Here is an 18,546-nt window from a genome sequence, read left to right as displayed (position 1 = left end):
CAAGTAGACTAGACCAGAAAAGAAATTCTTCACGTCACATCATAGTCAAAACACTGAACCTACAGAACAAAGAAAAAATTCTAAAAGCAGCAAGGGAAAAAGGCCAAGTAACATATGAAGGTAGACCTATCAGAATCACACCAGATTTCTCAACAGAAACTATGAAAGCCAGAAGGGCCTGGACAGAAATCATACAGTCCTTAAGGGACCACAGATTCCAACCCAGACTACTATACCCAGCAAAACTTTCAATCAACATAGACGGAGAATTCAAGATATTCCAAGACAAAACCAAATTTAAACAATATCTACATAGTAACCCAGCTCTACAGAAGTTACTAGAAGGGAAACTCCAAACCAAAGAAAACAACTACATCAAAGGAAACAGAGGAAATAGATAACTACACAAAAAAAAAAAAAACAAAACAAAAGAAGACAAGCAATGAAACTCAGTGACACCACCAACACCACATCTAACTAAAGTAAGTAACAATTGTTGGTCACTAGTTTCTATCAACATCAACAGACTCAACTCCCCAATAAAAAGACACAGACTAACAGAATGGTTGCGGAAAAAGGATCCATCATTCTGTTGCATCCAAGAAACACACCTATGCAACAAAGTTAAACACTATCTCAGTGTAAAGGGTTGGAAAATGTCTTTCAAGCAAATGGTCCCAGAAAACAAGCGGGAGTAGCCATCCTAATATCTAATAAAATAGACTTTCAACCCAAGTTAATCAAAAAAGATAAGGACAGCCACTATATTCTCATCAAAGGAAAAATCCACCAAGAGGACATCACAATTTTGAATATCTATGCCCCAAATACAAGAGCACCTACATTTGTAAATGAAACAATATTAAAGCTTAAATCACACATTGATCCTAAAACCCTAATAGTGGGAGACTTCAACACTCCACTCTCACCAAGGGACAGATCAACTAGACAGAACACAAATAGGGAAATAAAAACACTTACAGAGACCCTAAATCAAATGGACCTAATTGACGTCTACAGATCTTTTCATCCAAACTCAAAAGAGTATACCTTCTTTTCAGCACCACATGGAACTTTCTCCAAAATAAACCATATAGTTGGTCATAAAGCAAGCCTGAACAGATACAAAAAGATTGAAATAATCCCTTGTATTCTGTCTGACCACCATGGACTTAAGCTGGACCTCAACAACAACAGAAATAACAAACAGCCTACATGCACATGGAAACTGAACAACTTGTTACTCAATGACAGCTGGGTTAAGGAAGAAATAAAGAAAGAAATTAAAGACTTCCTAGAATTCAATGAAAATGAAGGCACAACATACCCTAATTTATGGGACACATTGAAAGCAGTGCTCAGGGGAAAATTTATAGCACTAAGTGCCTGCAAAAAGAAATTCGTAACATCACATACAAACAACTTAATGGCCCAACTGAAAACCATAGAAAAAAAAAAAAGAAGCAGATACACCCAAGAGGAGCAGAAGGCTAGAAATAATCAAACTCAGGGCTGAAATCAATCAATTAGAAACAAATAAAACTATTCAAAGAATCAATGAAACAAAAAGCTGGTTCTCTGAGAAAACCAACAAGATAGACAAACCCTTAGCCAAACTAACTAAAAAGCAGAGAGAATCTATCCAAATCAACAAAATCAGAGATTAAAAGGGTGACATAACTACAGACACTGAGGAAATTCAAATAATCATTAGGTCATACTACAAAAGCCTATATGCCACAAAATTTGAAAACCTAAATGAAAGGGACAATTTTCTTGATAGATTCCATCTTCCAAGATTAAGTCAAGATCAGGTAGAAAGACTCAACAGCCCTATATCCCCCAAGGAAATTGAAGCAGTCATTCACAGTCTCCCTTCCAAAAAAAGCCCTGGGCCAGATGGTTTTAGCACGGAATTCTACAAGACCTTCAAAGAAGTGCTCACACCAATTCTCCTCAAACTATTCCACAAAATAGAAACAGAAGGTACATTACCAAACTCATTCTATGAAGCAAGTCACCCTGATACCTAAACCACACAAAGACCCAACAAAAAAAGAGAACTTCAGACCTATCTCTCTTATGAACATTGACGCAAAAATATTCAATAAAATACTTGCAAACTGAATCCAAGAACACATCAAAGATATCATCCACCACGACCAAGTAGGCTTCATCCCAGGCATGTTAAGGGTGGTTCAACATACAGAAATCCATCAATGTAATCTACCACATAAACAAACTGAAGGAGAAAAACCACATGATCATCTCCTTAGATGCTGAAAAAGCATTTGACAAAGTCCAACACCCATTCATGTTTAAAGTCTTGGAGAGATCAGGAATACAAGGCACATAACCTAAACATAGTAAAGGCAATATACAGCAAGCCTATAGCCAACATCAAACTCAATGGAGAGAAACTTAAATCAATCCCACTGAAATCAGGGACAAGACAAGGCTGCCCACTCTCTCCCTACCTCTTCAACATAGTACTTGAAGTCCTAGACAGAACAATAAGACAACTAAAGGAGACAAAGGGGATACAAATCGGGAAGGAAGAGGTCAAAGTGTCACTATTCGCAGATGATATGATAGTATATATGAGCGACCCCAAAATTTCAACCAGAGAACTCCTCCAGCTGATAAACACCTTCAGCAAAGTGGCAGGATACAAAATCAACTCAAAAAAATCAGAAGCCCTCCTCTATACCAAAGACAAAAGGGCAGGGCAGAGAAAGAAATTAGGGAAACAACACCCTTCACAATAGCCACTAATAACATAAAGTATCTTGGGGTGACACTAACCAAGCAAGTGAAAGACCTGTTTGAGAAAAACTTCAAGTCTCTGAAGAAAGAAATTGAAGAAGATCTCAGAAGATGGAAAGATCTCCTGTGCTCATGGATTGGTAGGATTAACATTGTGAAAATGGCCATCCTGCCAAAAGCAATCTACAGATTCAACGCAATTCCGATCAAAATACCAACTCAATTCTTTACAGACCTTGAAAAAAAAGATTCTCAGCTTCATATGGAGAAACAAAAAACCCAGAATCTCCAAAACAATCCTGTATAACAACAGATCATCTGGAGGTATCTCCATCCCCGAGCTCAAGTTGTACTACAGAGCAATAGTAGTAAAAACTGCATGGTATTGGCATAAAAACAGAAAGGAGGATCAATGGAATCGCATAGAAGACCCAGAAATAAACCCACACACCTATGAATACTCGACTTTTGACAAAGAAGCCAAAACCATTCAATGGAAAAAAGACAGCATCTCCAACAAATGGTGCTGGTCCAACTGGATGTCCACATGCAGAAAAATGAAAATAGATCTATATTTATCACCCTGCATAAAGCTAAAGTCCAAGAGGATCAAAGACATCAACATAAAACCATATACTCTAAGTCTGTTAGAAGAAAAAGTGGGGAACAGCCTAGAACTCATTGGCACAGGAGACAACTTCCTGAACAGAACACCAACAGCACAGGCTCTAAGAGCAACAATCAATAAATGGGACCTCATGAAACTGAAAAGCTTCTGTAAAGCAAAGGACACTGTTATCAAAACAAAATGCCTGCCTACAGATTGGGAAAGAATCTTCACTAACCCTTTATCTGACAGAGGCCTAATATCGAGTATATACAAAGAACTAAAGAAGCTGAAAAGCAGCAAACCAAATAATCCGATTAAAAAATGGGAAACAGAGCTAAACAGAGAATTTTCAACAGAGGAATATCGAATGGCAGAGAAACACTTAAAGAAATGCTCATCCTCATTAGCCATCAGGGAAATGCAAATCAAAATGACCCTGAGATATCACTTTACACCCATCAGAATTGCCAAGATGAAAAACTCAAGGGACAACACATGCTGGAGAGGTTGTGGAGAAAGGGGAACCCTCCTCCACTGCTGGTGGGAATGTAAACTGATACAACCACTCTGGAAATCCATCTGGTGCTTTCTAAGACAATTAGGAATAGTGTTTCCTCAAGACCCAGCTGTACCACTGCTAGGTATATACCCAAAGTTTGCTCAAGTACACAAAAGGGATATTTGCTCAACCATGTTGAGCAAACCATTCATATAGCAGCATTATTTGTAATAGCCAGAACCTGGAAACAACCCAGATGTCCATCAACGGAGGAATGGGTACAGAAATTGTGGTATTTTTACACAATGGAATACTACTCAGCAATCAAAAAGGAGGAAATCATGAAATTTGCAGGCAAATGGTGGGATCTAGAAAAGATCATCCTGAGTGAAATATCCCAGAAGGAGAAAGACAAACATGGTATATACTCACTTATATAGACCTATAAGATATGATAAACATAATGAAATCTATACACCTAAAAAAGATAATCAAGAGAGTGGACATGGAGTAAGATTATCAATCCTCATTTAGAAAGACAGATGGGATATGCATTGAATATATGACTGGAGTCTACTGAGCGCAATTTGAAAGACTCTAACTAGCAGTGTTTTCAAAGCAAAGACTCATGACCAAACCTTTGGCAGAGTACAGGGAATCATAAGAAAGAAGGGGAGTTAGTCTGATGATGAAAGGATAGGAGCTCCACAAGGACCAGATATATCTGGGCACAGGGTCTTTTCTGAGACTGACATGCAACCAAGGACCATGTATGAATGTAACCTAGAACCTCTACTCAGATGTAGCCTGTGGTAGCTCAGTAACCAATTGGTTTCCCATAGTGAGGAGAACAAGGACTATTTCTAACAGGAACTCAATGACTGGCTCTTTGGCCTCCCCACCCCCCAAGGGAGGAGCAGTCCTGTTAGGCCACAGAGGAGAGCTTTACAGCCAGTCCTGAATATACCTGATAAAACAGGATCAGATGAATGGGGAGGAGGTCCCCCCTATTAGTGGACTTGTCAAGGGGCACGGTGAAGATGAGGGAGGGAGGGAGGGCCTGGGAGGGAATGAGGGATTGGGACACGGCTGGGATACAGAGTTAATAAAATGTAACTGATAAGAAAAAAATAAAATTCAAAAAAAAAAAAAAAAAAAACCAATGACCAATCCAATTTAAAAATGAGCTATGGAAATAAAATGGCTTTTAAAAGGAAAAGTAAATGACAAAAAATATAAAAATAAATAAATAATATGGTTGAAAATACTTAAATGCTTTATTATTGGTTTATTCACACAATATTATGGTATATGTTGTGTGCATGTGTGTGTTGTGGTGTATGTACAATCGTAGGGATAGAGAAATAGAGGGCTACAGGAAAACAGAAAAAAAGCAACAGTAAGCTAAGAGTGTGGGTTCTTGCTCCCAGAATACATTGCAATAGGGGACAAAGAAAGACACAGAGGTATGTATTTAATATGATTAATAGGGGTAAGTGGCCAGCCCAGGGATCTTATTACCCATCCCAGATTCCTGTCAACAGACTCCCATCATTGGTCTCCCATCCAGAAAGCAGTTCTTTCTTATTTGGTAAAGCAATTAATTTCATTTTCTGTGCCTCTCTATCTTCAGTATCTCCCAGATCTTTAATTCTTTATTCCATGGAATAGAGCTGGACAAACTCCGAAATAGCCACCAGCATCTGTGTTACAGTGAGAAACTTGAGGTCAGAGGACAACTTGTAAAGTTTGCCATTTCCATCCATCTTTACATGGGTCCAAGATTCCGTCTGGTTTTTTTTTTTAATTTTTTTTAAAAAAATTTTTATTAATTACACTTTATTCATTTTGTATCCCCCATAAGCCCCTCCCTCCTCCCCTCCCAACCCCACCCTCCCTCCCCTTTCTGCATGTATGCCACTCCCCAAGTCCATTGATAGGGGAGGTTCTCCTCTCCTTTCTGATCTTAGTCTATCAGTTCTCATGAAAAGTGGCTGCATTGTCCTCTACTGTGGCCTGGTAGGGTTGCTCCCCCCTCAAGGGGAGGTGATCAAAGAGCAGGCCAATCAGATTATGTCAGAGGCAGTCCCTCTTCCCATTACTAGGTAACCCACCTGGACACTGACCTGCCATGGGCTACATCTGTGCAGGGGTTCTAGGTTATCTTCATGAATAGTCCTTGGTTGGAGTATGAGTCTCTGGGAAGTTCCCTGTGTTCAAATTTTCTTGTTCTGTTGCTCTCCTTGTGGAGTTCTTGTCCTCTCCACTTCTTGCTATTTCTCACTTCTTACATAAAATTCCATTCACTCTGCCCAACAGTTGGCCATCAGGCTCAGCATCTGCTTTGATAGTCTGCAGGTCAGAGGCTTTCAGTGGCCCTCTGTGGTAGGTTCCTACTTTGTTTCCTGTTTTCTTCTTCTGGCTTTCAGAGGCCCTCTGTAGCAGGTTTCTAGGTTGTTTCCTTTTTTCTTCTTCTTCTGATGTCCATCCTCTTTGCCTTTCAGGTGGGGATTGAACATTTTAGTTAGGGTCCTCTCTCTTGCTTGGTTTCTTTAGATGCATAGATTTTAGTTGGTTTGTCCTACGTTGTATGTCTATATGAGTGAGTATATACCGTGTGTGTCTTTTTGCTTCTGGGAAAACTCACTCAGGATGATCCTTTCCAGGTCCCACCATTTACCTGCAAATTTCATGATTTCCTTATTTTTCATTGCTAAGTAATACTCCATTGTATAGATGTACCACAGTTTCTGCATCCATTCTTCAGTTGAGGGGCATCTGGGCTATTTCCAGCTTCTGTCTATTACAAATAAAGCTGCTACAAACATGGTTGAGCAAATGTCCTTTTTGTGTACTTGAGCCTCTTTTGGATATATGCCTAGGAGTGGTATGGCTGGATCTTGAGGAAGCGCTATTCCTAGTTGTCTGAGAAAGCGCCAGATTGCTTTCCAGAGTGGTTGTACAAGTTTACATTCCCACCAGCAGGGGAGAAGGGTTCCCCTTTGTCCACAACCTCTCCAGCATGTGTTGTCACTTGAGTTTTTGATATTGGCCATTCTCATGGGTATAAGGTGAAATCTCAGGGTTGTTTTGATTTGCATTTCCTTAATGGCTAATGAGGTTGAACATTTCTTTAAGTGCTTCTCTGCCATTGGATATTGCTCTATTTTAAAGAATGGTGCTACTTTAACTTTATGGGTATCGTCAATTATTATATAATTATCAATGGATAGACCTCAATGTTTCCAGGCTCGTCTGCTAAGTGTGTTTGTCAACTGAGCAATCTCATCAGCCTGCAATCAATCATATATGTTTGTATTCTTATCCTTAAATCTGTAATCTTTCAACTCTTTAAGCTTCCAGCTACAGTGAAGAAAATAAATTTTATTCAGTTTATCAATTACATCAGACTACAAAAATAAGAATTTTCTAGCATATACCATATTTTTTTCATAAAAAGACTATCATAGTATGACTCATTCTCTAAAAAATGAAGGATGGAGATGAGGGAGGTAGGATGGGATTGGGAGGAAATGAGGGAGGAGGCTACAGCTGGGATACAAAGTATATAACCTTTGATTAATATAAAAAAAATAAAAATTATTTTAAAAATGAATGATGTATTTAGTATAAATTACCACAAAGCAGTGGTGTAGGGTAAACGTAACTTAACTTTGCTAACAGATGATGTGGCAATTTTTGGTTTTGTTTATGAGTGCATCATGAGCTTTGATGAGCTCCTTCGTGTGATAGGTGGATTAGGATGGTTTTCCAGTGGCTAAGCTGTTACCTTAGGGGCACTGATTCTGTCTGTATGTAAAGATAGGTATTATTTTAACTTTATGGAAATGAAATAATTATAATCAATGATGCTTAAGATATTAGCCAAAGTTATATTTAGGAACATTTAACAAAAACCTTCTGGAACAGTTTCCATATTTTCACAATAGAGACATACATTTAATAAACACCAATAATATTTATACAACTCTACACTTTACTCTCTAAACCAATTTAAAACTGATTTTCTTTGGGTACTATTAATAACCCAACACATTTCCTAAAAGAGACAAGATAAAAATTGAAATTTGACGAAAATAATTCTGCATCCTCACAGTGACTGCATACTGAGTGTGAGGACATTCAGATCTGGCTGAGTCAGGGAAGCTGAGAGTCCCAACTGCAGGCTCCATTCAAGAACTCTCTTATTAATGAACCTTCCACTTATTAAAGATCATTTTTCATCTCCATGCACTGTTAGAAAGACACATAGGCAGCCTAATCAGGCTGACACAAAGAACATGGTTTTTTAAACAGCAAGAGAAAACATGAGAGTTTAACAGTGAAATCTGATCAATTTTCTCACATTCATCTGTTCTTTTACTAGAAAATATGCGAGTTATTATAGTAGGAGACATATTTTAACATCAGAGTAAAATTAGATAATGTAAAATCTTACATAGTATATACATTTTTATTACTTCCTCAGCTAATGCACATGTCAATGTCAACTTTTCCTTCCTAATAATTTTGATTTTATGAAAATAAAATGTGATATCAATTATGTGTTTTTCACATTACTATGTCTTTTTAGCCATTTTAAATCTATTTTATTTTACATTTACATGTAATAGGGTCACATGCATATAAAATTCTTAGAAACATGCATTGCATACCAGACAACTAAAATTGTGCTGTGAAAATTCAAGCTATGGATCTACCTTGGAAAATAATGTATGAGTCAGTTATTGAAGACCAAGATAGTATGATGTGATACTATGATAAGCCTTTGATTTATGAAACACAAATACAAAAATATGATCAAGGTCTAAATGTGTGTTTATAAAAAATGCAAACTATGTAGACTTCTTTTGTAGACTTCTTTTAATAACTTTTTTGTTCTTTTTGAATTTCAAATAATGCACTCCAATTCCACTCATCTCTCCATTTTCTCATACTCATCCTCTATCTTTACAACCTCCCCTCAAAAAAAGAGAAAAAGAAAAAAAAACACTCATTGTGGAAGCTGTAGTGTGCTATAGTGTCTCCCACAGTACACCTGTTTGTTCATAGTTCTTTGCTTGCAAATGTTTACTGTAATGAGTTGTTGATCTGGTATGAAATGTCTGGCTTCTGCTACACTGTCAACAGTGAAACCTCACTGGGATGCCTCTTGGATATCCAGGTGATGTCCAGTGTCATGGAGATCCTGCAGCTTTAGATGTCTAGGACTGGCCCATTCACACACTCCAGCAGTTCATCAATGGGGTAAATGTTGGGGTGGGGCTTTTCAAAGCCCTGTGTTTGGGCCTTAGAGGTATCTGTGCTGGTCAGCCCACCAGCTTTTCCACACACACACCATAGAGATGAGTTCTCCTTCCCTGTCCTGGTTGGCGCATCCAATGGCACAGCCATTAAGGGGAAGAGCCAGCTCTCCAAATCTGCTCTCATTGCCTAGGAGCTGGCGCATCAGTGCCCAGACATTCAGGGCCATGTCTACTGTGCTGTCCAGAGTGCTGCAGCAGGCAAGAGGCAGGGCTAGCTTTTCTCACACTCACTTCCTAGGGCTGGCTTACCCATGACTGCAACATCTAGGGTTAGCTCTACTATTCTGCCCAGGAGCTGCAGCAGGTGAGGGGCATGGGCAGGTCTCCCAATCTGACGACATCCAGGCCAGGACTCCTGCCTGCCATAGGTGACAAGGGGCAAGGGGCACACAACAGAGAAATGCTGGAGCCAGCTCTCCCAAACTCATCCCTCGTGCTGCTCTCCTACACTCCTACCACAAGGGTCAGCTCTCCTGTGCTGCCCAGGCAAGGTGCAGGGCCTGCTCTCCCAAGTGATTCAGCTGGTGAGAGGCAAGACCAGCTTTTCTGCTTTCTTGACCCCAGCGCCAGGACACCCACATGCTACAAGTGGTCAGGGTTGTTTGGGGAGGAACGTATCTCTCTCTGTCATGCATGCCACTGCATAGGAGATGATTGTCAGAGCCACCTCTCCCATGCTCATACCCACGAGGCTGGCTTACCCACGACTTCACAACCAGGGTCAGCTCTACTGTGCCTTCTGGGCCATGTGTGTGCTACTCTCCCAAGTCCTGAAGCTAGCAACAGTGGTGTCAGCTCTTCTGCTCTCACACCCCCATGGCTTGCTATCTCATGATGCCCAGGCAAGGGATGAGGTCAATTCTTCACAGCCCTCAGACATTAGCCTGTCCCCAGTTGGCAGCCCAGACCAGGGATGTCCACCTGGCCTTTGAAGGCAGCAGACAACTAATGCTGCTGGACCACAAACCCAGTGTGGTCCCTGATGGCAGCGCAGACCAGGACCACACCATGATGCCAGGTGACATCACCACTAGCTACTTACATCAGGCTATTCCTCACTATCCTCAAGTCTCCAGTTCTGCCTCTCTTCATTGTGCACACATTCTTCTGCTTCTCTTTCTCTTCCATCTCTCCACCACTTACTTGGTCCTCGTAGTGTTGCCTGGCACCTAAGGGTGGAGTGGTCTCAGAAATGCTATGCTCTACCCATGCATTATAACACTGGGCTGGGGTCAGCCCAGGCATGGTCTGTCCTCCCCACCCCCACCCCAAGCCTGTGCTGCACCAGACTGGTGGTTATCTCAGGTTAGCTTCCTGTCTGTGCCCCATAGAGTCCAGGCCCTGCTGCACAAGACTGGTGATGGTCTCCAGCTTGCGCCTGGCCTGGTCTGCCTTTGTGGCTCCATGAGGTGGGTCATCTGTCTAGGGATCACTCCTGCTGGGAGCTGTGGTACCCCTCTGTGTGGGGGGTCCTTTTCATTGTGTGTTGCTAAAATATTTTAGCTTTTATTTCTTTAATTTAAATGTTTAATTGTTGAGGATTTTATACATGACTAGTGCATTTATATTATTTTACCACCTCCTCTCCCTCTTCTTTATTGTTGTAGCATGAACACTTTGTATGTGTATATGTGTATGTGTGTGTTTGTACTCTGATGAGACCATTTAATATTGTTCATATGTACATGTGTTTAGAGCTAACAAATTCGGTTTAGATAAATTAACAGGAGTTTCATCCCTGGGTAAATTATCCTCTTTCTCTCATTGGCTATTGATTAGCTAAAGCACTTCATCAAAAGTTGAGGTCTTGTGAAATTTCCCTCATCTGTGTTGGCAGGTCAGCTGGTGTTGCCATTATTTAGGTCTCATGTAGGTAACTTCACTGTTGAGATAAATGGGTGCATGCCACTTCCCTGAAATGTCCAGAAGACCCTATCCCTCAGCAGGCATCTTTCTGTTTCTTCCTCTGCGATGTACTTTGAGCCCTACCTAGATGTAGGAGATGTGCTGTAAATGTATCAGTTGGGGGTTGGCACCCCACAATCACTATTTTCTGTATTTTGTCCAGTTGTGGATCTTTATAACAGTCATGTCCTGGAAAAGAACCTTCTTTGATGAGGCGTGAGAGCTACATATACCAGTCTGAGCTGTTATGTAAGCTGTAAGAATGGAACTAGGCCAGCGAGTGCCTGAAAAGCAGGGTGGTGTACCCCACCAGTTTTCTGTGATAAAACTAAGATGCCTTTGTTTCAAAAGTGAAGGTTTCACACAGTAATGAAAAGTTTATTTAAGTGAAACCACCTTGTTCACATTATGCATTAGTTAAATTCTTAATCACTAAATTTCTGTTAGCTGGGACACAGAGTTTATGCCTTTCCTTATTTAATTAGTAAGCCTTGTGGAGCTTTTAGAACCTGCCTGATGATTCCTGAATATCTATTTGCAGAATATTATATAAACCTAGTTAAAGCTTCAGTTTTACTTACAAATCTCAAAGCCCTAGAAAAAAAAAGTTAAATATAGTAATAATGGAAAGCAAAATGCTTTACTCATTCCACTAAATTAGATTTGATAAAATGGATTTTATTATATGAGTGCTTTTATGGTTTTTGTTTGCTCTTTGTTTTGCTGAGAGTAGGTCTCGGTATGTAACCCAGGCTTGCCTGTGCCTTGCTGTGAGCCCAAGATGGCCATGAATTTGTTCTTTAGTCTCGTGAGTGCTGGGATTACAGAAGTGCACTACCATGCCCAGATAAAATTGTTCTTTCGCATCTTTTTTTGTTCCGCTGTTTCACTGACTTCCTTTTCACTAATGTCAGGTTTGAAGTTTGCTTGTTTTCTAGGTCTTTAAAGTATACCATCAGCACTCACATGGCAGCTCGCAACTGTCTGTAACTTTAAGAGCTGACACCCTCACACAGACATACGTGCAGGCTAAACACTAATGCACATAAAATAAATAAATTATTTTAAAAAAAGATATATCATCAGATTGTTCATTTGAACCTGACTCACCATATCCAATGCTTCCTCATTTTATATAAAACTATCAAAGTAGAGATATTTAAAGTCCATCTTGAGAAATCAGCAATTTTAAAGCTGAACGTGAACCTGGAGTACAAGCCAATAAGCAGCTTTCATCGATGGCCTCTGTTTCAGCTCCTACCTCTAGGTCTTTTACCCTGAGTTCCTGTTCTAACCCCCCTTCACTGTGGTCATAAGCAGATGAAATAGTGCACACCCATTCTTTTTTAAATTTAAATATCTATGATTTACTTCCTATTACCAAGTAAAACTGAGAAAAGCATAAACTAAAGCTCAAATTTAATAATGAATGACTGACTTTAATACCAGAAAGGGGCATGCTGAGGCAGGGTCACAGTATGTGGCCATCCCAAACTATGCAGTGCAGCTTCAGGTCAAAACTTCCCAAATCCTCACTCAAAAATCAACAAATAGTACAAGCCAGGAAGGATTATGAAAATTAAATTTATATTGCTTCCTTCATTCATGTTTTAATAATTCACAAATGTTAGAATCAAAACAGATTATGTAAATACAAAGTCTTGCCTTTAGATACCATTTTGTTACAAATAAATGTGGATAAACAATAAACATATATATATGCTTCAAACAAATTATTGTTCCAGAAAACAGATAAAACAAGTCTATGTAATTTTTAAATGTTTTTAATATTTGTTTTGATTTGTGTTAGCACTCACTTATCTAACAAAGATAATAAAAAAGAATCAAATAATAATCAAATCTTAAATTTCCTGCCTCTTTAAAAATTTAGATGAATGTTTAAGAAAAGTATATGTTAGAATTTTTGATATTGTTTTTAAATTTATCATTATTATTATTATTTATTGCAATTTATTCACTTTGTATATTTGCTGTCACCCCCTCCCTCATCTTCTCCCAATCTCACCCTCCCTCCCTTTACTCCCTCTATGCCACTCCCCTAGTCCACTGATAGGTGAGGTCCTCCTTCCCTTCTATCTGAACCTAGCCTATTAAGTCTCATCAGGACTGGCTCCACTGTCTTCCTCTGTGGACTGGTAAGGCTGCTCCTCCCTCAGGGGTAGGTGATCAAAGAGCCTGCCAATTTCAACATTTACGTAGGAAGCATTTATCATGTTGGTATGGAAAAGTCATCAGTCAGACTTTCCTGAGAATAAAAACATATTTAAGTAAAACTACCTTTTAAAATAAGTTTCCTTTTTCCACATAATCTCCATTTATTCCTTTTCTTTTGGTTAACTAAATGCGGTTTGTGAATATAGTTCACACTACCTCTGTCCTATCTGCACAATACTATTAAATGGCTTTTAATTATTTATAGACTTAAATCATAATGGCACCAGGTTCATAATGAAAAAATAAATAACTAAAGAATAAATTTAATTTTAAAAAATGAATGATATCCACTGAAAATTACAAAATATGGAAAATATTAAATTCTAAATTAAAGAGGATTTTTTATAATCATTCATTGAAAGACTCAACATTGTCACAATGCTCTTAACCACAAGATATTTTTAATTTCTATATAATCTCTACCAAAACACAAACAAGTTGACTATATAAGTTAAAAGGTTTGTTCTAAAATACATATAGTACAACAAAGAAATGACTATATAAACATTTTTAAGAAAAATGTTTCTGAAACTTAACTACTTGTTTTCAAGTACTATGAGGCCCAATAGTTTAGCAATAAATTACTATAGCATTTGCCAGAATTCAGAGTTCCAAAATGAAAACCTATTTTATGGTTGTCTTTAAGAAAGATGTCTAAACTATTCAATGAGTATGGTAATTTGAATGAAAATGGCCTCAGTAGGCTCACTGATTTGAACTGCTAATGGAACTATTTGGGGATATTTGGTCTTTTTGGAGGAGGTGTGTCACTGCCTTCGGACTTTGAGGTTTCAAAAGGTCAGCCCACTCCCAGTTAACTCTCTCTGCTTTCTGCATGGAGTTGTATGCTTTCAGCTACTGGCCCAATGTCATACTTGCTTGCTGCTGTGCTCCTTGTCATGATAGGCTTGGACCCTAATCTGCTACAACCAAGACCTTCAAATTGAGCATTTTCATTTATAAATATCTTTTGTTATAGCAATTTAAAAGTATTTAAAACAGTGAGAAAGCAGAATTTATTGTCAAGACAAAAGGAAAGAAAGAAAGGGAAAGGGGATACAAACAGCAAAGGACTGAGGAGACTGTCCTTATACTAGATACAAAATGGTTTAAGCTTAGCAATGACAAAAAGCTTAACCATCCACTGTTTAGAGTTAATCCAAGAAAAAATTTCAAGTGTCCAAAGAAATAAATGAATGTTAATCTCAGATTTTCTTGTAAGAAAAGTATGGATCTACAATGTATGATTAGAGGAAATCAAAGTGTCCTATTCAAGAATTAAAAGAAATATGGAAAATCCAAATGATCAACCAGACTTCTAATACTATGAGTCTAGAGTCTGAGACAGGAAGACCAAGAGTTTCTGAGTCATTTCTTTTCCAAAGCAAATGCAACAGCTGGTAATGTAATCAGTTTCTTGTCTTGCATGAATTACCCCTGGTTTTGATACTCAGAACAACATAAAATGGTCTGAGATGGGGCTGAAAAGATAAATTCAACTCCCAGCAACCATATGGTGGCTCATAACCATATATAATAGAACCTGATGTCCTCTACTTGCATGCAGATATACATGCAGAGCACTCAAACATAAAATGGCCTGGTACATCATACCCTTCATTCCAGTGCTCAGGAGGTATATGCAGAGGTATGTATATATATATTCCTCTGTGACCTGGCAAGGCTGTTCCTCCTTAGCGGAAGGTGATCAAAGAGCCAGCCACTGACTTCATGTCAGAGACAGTCCCTGTTCTCAGTTTGGAGACTGAGCTGCCATGAGCTACATCTGTGCAGGGGTTCTAGGTTATCTCCATGGATGGTCCTTGGTTGGAGTATCAGTCTCAGAAAAGACCCTTGTGCCCAGATTTTTTGGTTCTGCTGCTCTCTTTGTGGAGCTCCTGTCCCCTCCAGGTTTTTCATCTCCCCCTACTTTCATAGAATTCCCTGCATTCTGCCCAAAGTTTGGCTATGAGCCTCAGCATCTGCCTTGATACCCAGCTGGGTAGTGTCTTTCAGTGCCCAGCTGTGGAAGGCTCCTGTCCTGTTTTCTCCCTCTTTTGATGTCCATCCCATTGCCTTTCTGAATGAGGATTGATCGTCTTGCTCAGGGTCCTCCTTCTTGCTTAGCTTCTTTAGGTGTACAGATTTAGTATATTTATCCTATATTATATGTCTAATATCCACTTATAAGTGACTATATACCATGTTTGTCTTTCTGCTTCTGGAATAGCTCACTCAAAATGATCTTTTCTAGTTCCCACCATTTGCCTGCAAATTTCATGATTTCCTTTTTTTAATTGCTGAGTAGTATTCCATTGTGTAAATGTACCACAATTTCTGTATTCATTTCTCCTTTGAGAGACATCTGGGATGTTTCCAGATCCTGGCTATTATGAAAAAAGCTACTACGAACATGACTGAACATGGCTTGTTGTATAGTTGAGCCTCTTTTGGATAAATGCTGAGGGGTGGCATAGCTGGATCTTGAGGAAGCACTAGTCCTAGTCTTCTGAGAAAGCCCCAGACTGATTTCCAAAGTGGTTGTACAGTGACTTTCTCTCTTAAACTCAGAAAGTTCAGACCCAGTGAACTTGTATATGATATTCTAAAGCAGAACTGTACTCAGAGCATAAGCTATAGAAAATTTCTAACTCATTTATTTGTATATACATAATGATGGAAAGAAATATTAACATGCCTCACAAACAGTACATTTTGATACTAAGATGCTAAGAAAACAAATATATTAATCAAAAGTAAATATTGGGATATCACAAACACCACACATGGAAGAAATAACTTAATTTACTAAAAATAATAAATCATAAACAAAATATAATTTTGTCTTAATTTCTTAAAGATAAAAATTATGTGTTTAACCTTTTTGAAAAGAAAATATACTGTCTCAGTAGTATAAGAATAAGAATTTAAGTGTCCATGTCAATCCAGCCTTAAATGTAAAGCATTGTCATGTGCAGGAAACAGAGTTCTAGATAGGCAACTGGCCATAAGAGAAACTTGGTAATGCAAGATTAGACTAGCAATTGGAATCACTTTTCATTTTATACCTAACGCAATGCTGAATATTCCCAGGGAATTCCTTGCATTTTTATATGATCATTTTATACAGTTAGCCTGTCTCAGCTCCCTTTGCAAGATGATAGCTCCACATTCTTTACTTTGAAACACAGACAATAACTTTCACTCTTTTGTAGGTAAACATTTCACAACAGCTGGCATGAAAACATGTCACATTTTAAAATTTGTTTTTATTAAGAATTATTCATAGTCTCTGAAGTAACATCACATATCTTTCATTTTAACTTCTCAAACAGAAAGAAATTTTTAATGTGAAATTTAATATTGTGAAAAATCTGATATTTTGTAAAGTTTTCACTGTGAAAAAGGAATTTAGGATAAAATCTGTGTCTCGTCAATAAACAAAAAGTTGATTGAACACTGCTATGTCAAATACTATGTGACATGATGTAATCTAGATAGTCTCATGCTATCATTTGAGTCTGATGGAAATTAGAAGAGTCATATAAATGACTAATGGATGAAATTATACTGTAAATAACATAGCTATAAATGTCCAAGGGAAGAATAGAAAACCTGAAGTACAGAGTAAAATTCAATTTTTTGTTCTAAAATGTAGCCTGCCATCAAATGATATTACACAGGAGACGAGGCTTTACCTCCACAAAACTGATACAAGCTGACAAACACCATCATTTGTATTGAAAGCAAGTGTCTCTAGACAGATTTATGCTGGGCTATCTACTTTGTGGCTCTCCAGATTCTACCTTCTCAAATCTATTAGTTAAAAACAGATAACGTTATTATATTTCCAAGTCAGAAAACTATAGCCTCTCTCCCTCTTTTTATATTAGTTATAAAGAAAGCAAAGAAGGACTGCTGACTACAACAGTAATGACACTTAAGCTGTTCATGCAGCTGGTAAATGCTAGAAAAACAAAAAACAAAAAAAACAAATTAAAGTCAAATTTTTAAAACAAGTTCTCTGTACATGTATTCAATGTAGTTGCATCTTGGGCAAAGCTGCACATTTTGGGTTTGCCTTTGAAGGGTGGAATCCTTCCCAATTTTTCACAGACACCCGAGGAACATTTCCAGCGCTGAAGCAAGGGTTACAGAAAAATGAAACTAATCTTGGAGGATAGTTTATCAGTCAACTAATTCTTTTAGGTGTTGACACTGGAAAGAAAAATGTCTTATTGACTACCAGTCTAGTACATTGTAAAGGCTGATGCAAATGATTTCTCTAACCAACCTTAGTCTGATTTCACTGGACTTTTGATATAATTCATATAAGGTTTTATTTTCCTCTCAAATGGAAAAAAAACAGATTTTTTTAAAAATATTAAAAACATACTTGCTGCAGCCAAGGATGGAGTTGATACCCATGACCCTTGTTTCCACGTCAAGCAATATGGATGTCAGTAGTCTGGTGGTCTGTGCTGCCACCACCTTGTTGATGTCCATGGGCTGGGCTACTGCTGGGGACACTTTTGATGTCTGTGGCCCATATTCCCACTACAGACAATGCTGAGGTCTGTGGCATGTGCTGACATAGGAGGCCAGATAGACGTCTGTGAGCTGTGCTGTCTGCTGGGTGTAAAGGACAAGGAGGAATCCTTTCCACTGTTATCATTGACTGCAGACTCACAGTTGAGAAAAGAGACATAGAAGGCTTCTGTGACCTCCCCCTCCTACCACACACAAGTAACAACCTAGACAAGAAGCCATCAAAGAGAACTCTTAAAAATTCCAGCCAAGGACCACTCATGGAGATGGCCTGGAATCCCTGCACAGAGGTAGCCCATGGCAGTTCAGTGTCCAAGTGGGTTCCATAGTAATGGGGACAGGGACTGTCTCTGACATGAACTGATTGGCCTGTTCTTTGATCACCTCCCCCTGAGGGAGGAGCAGCCTTACCAGGCCACAGAGGAAGACAATGCACCCATTCCTGATGAGACCTGATGAGACTAGGATCAGAGGGAAGGGAAAAGGGTCTCCCCTATTGGTGGACTGGGGGAGGGGCAAAGGTGGAGAAGAGAGAGGGAGAGGAAGAGGGAGAGAACTATGGGGAGATACAAAGTGAATAAACTGTAATTAATAAAATAAAATTAATTTTAAAAACTGATAAAAATGCTGGAGTATACCTCTTCATGATAGAAGGC

Source organism: Psammomys obesus, unplaced genomic scaffold, assembly GCF_907164565.1.
Source record: "Psammomys obesus unplaced genomic scaffold, mPsaObe1.curated_primary_1811, whole genome shotgun sequence".
NCBI lineage: Eukaryota > Metazoa > Chordata > Mammalia > Rodentia > Muridae > Psammomys > Psammomys obesus.
This window is presented reverse-complemented; position numbering follows the sequence as displayed.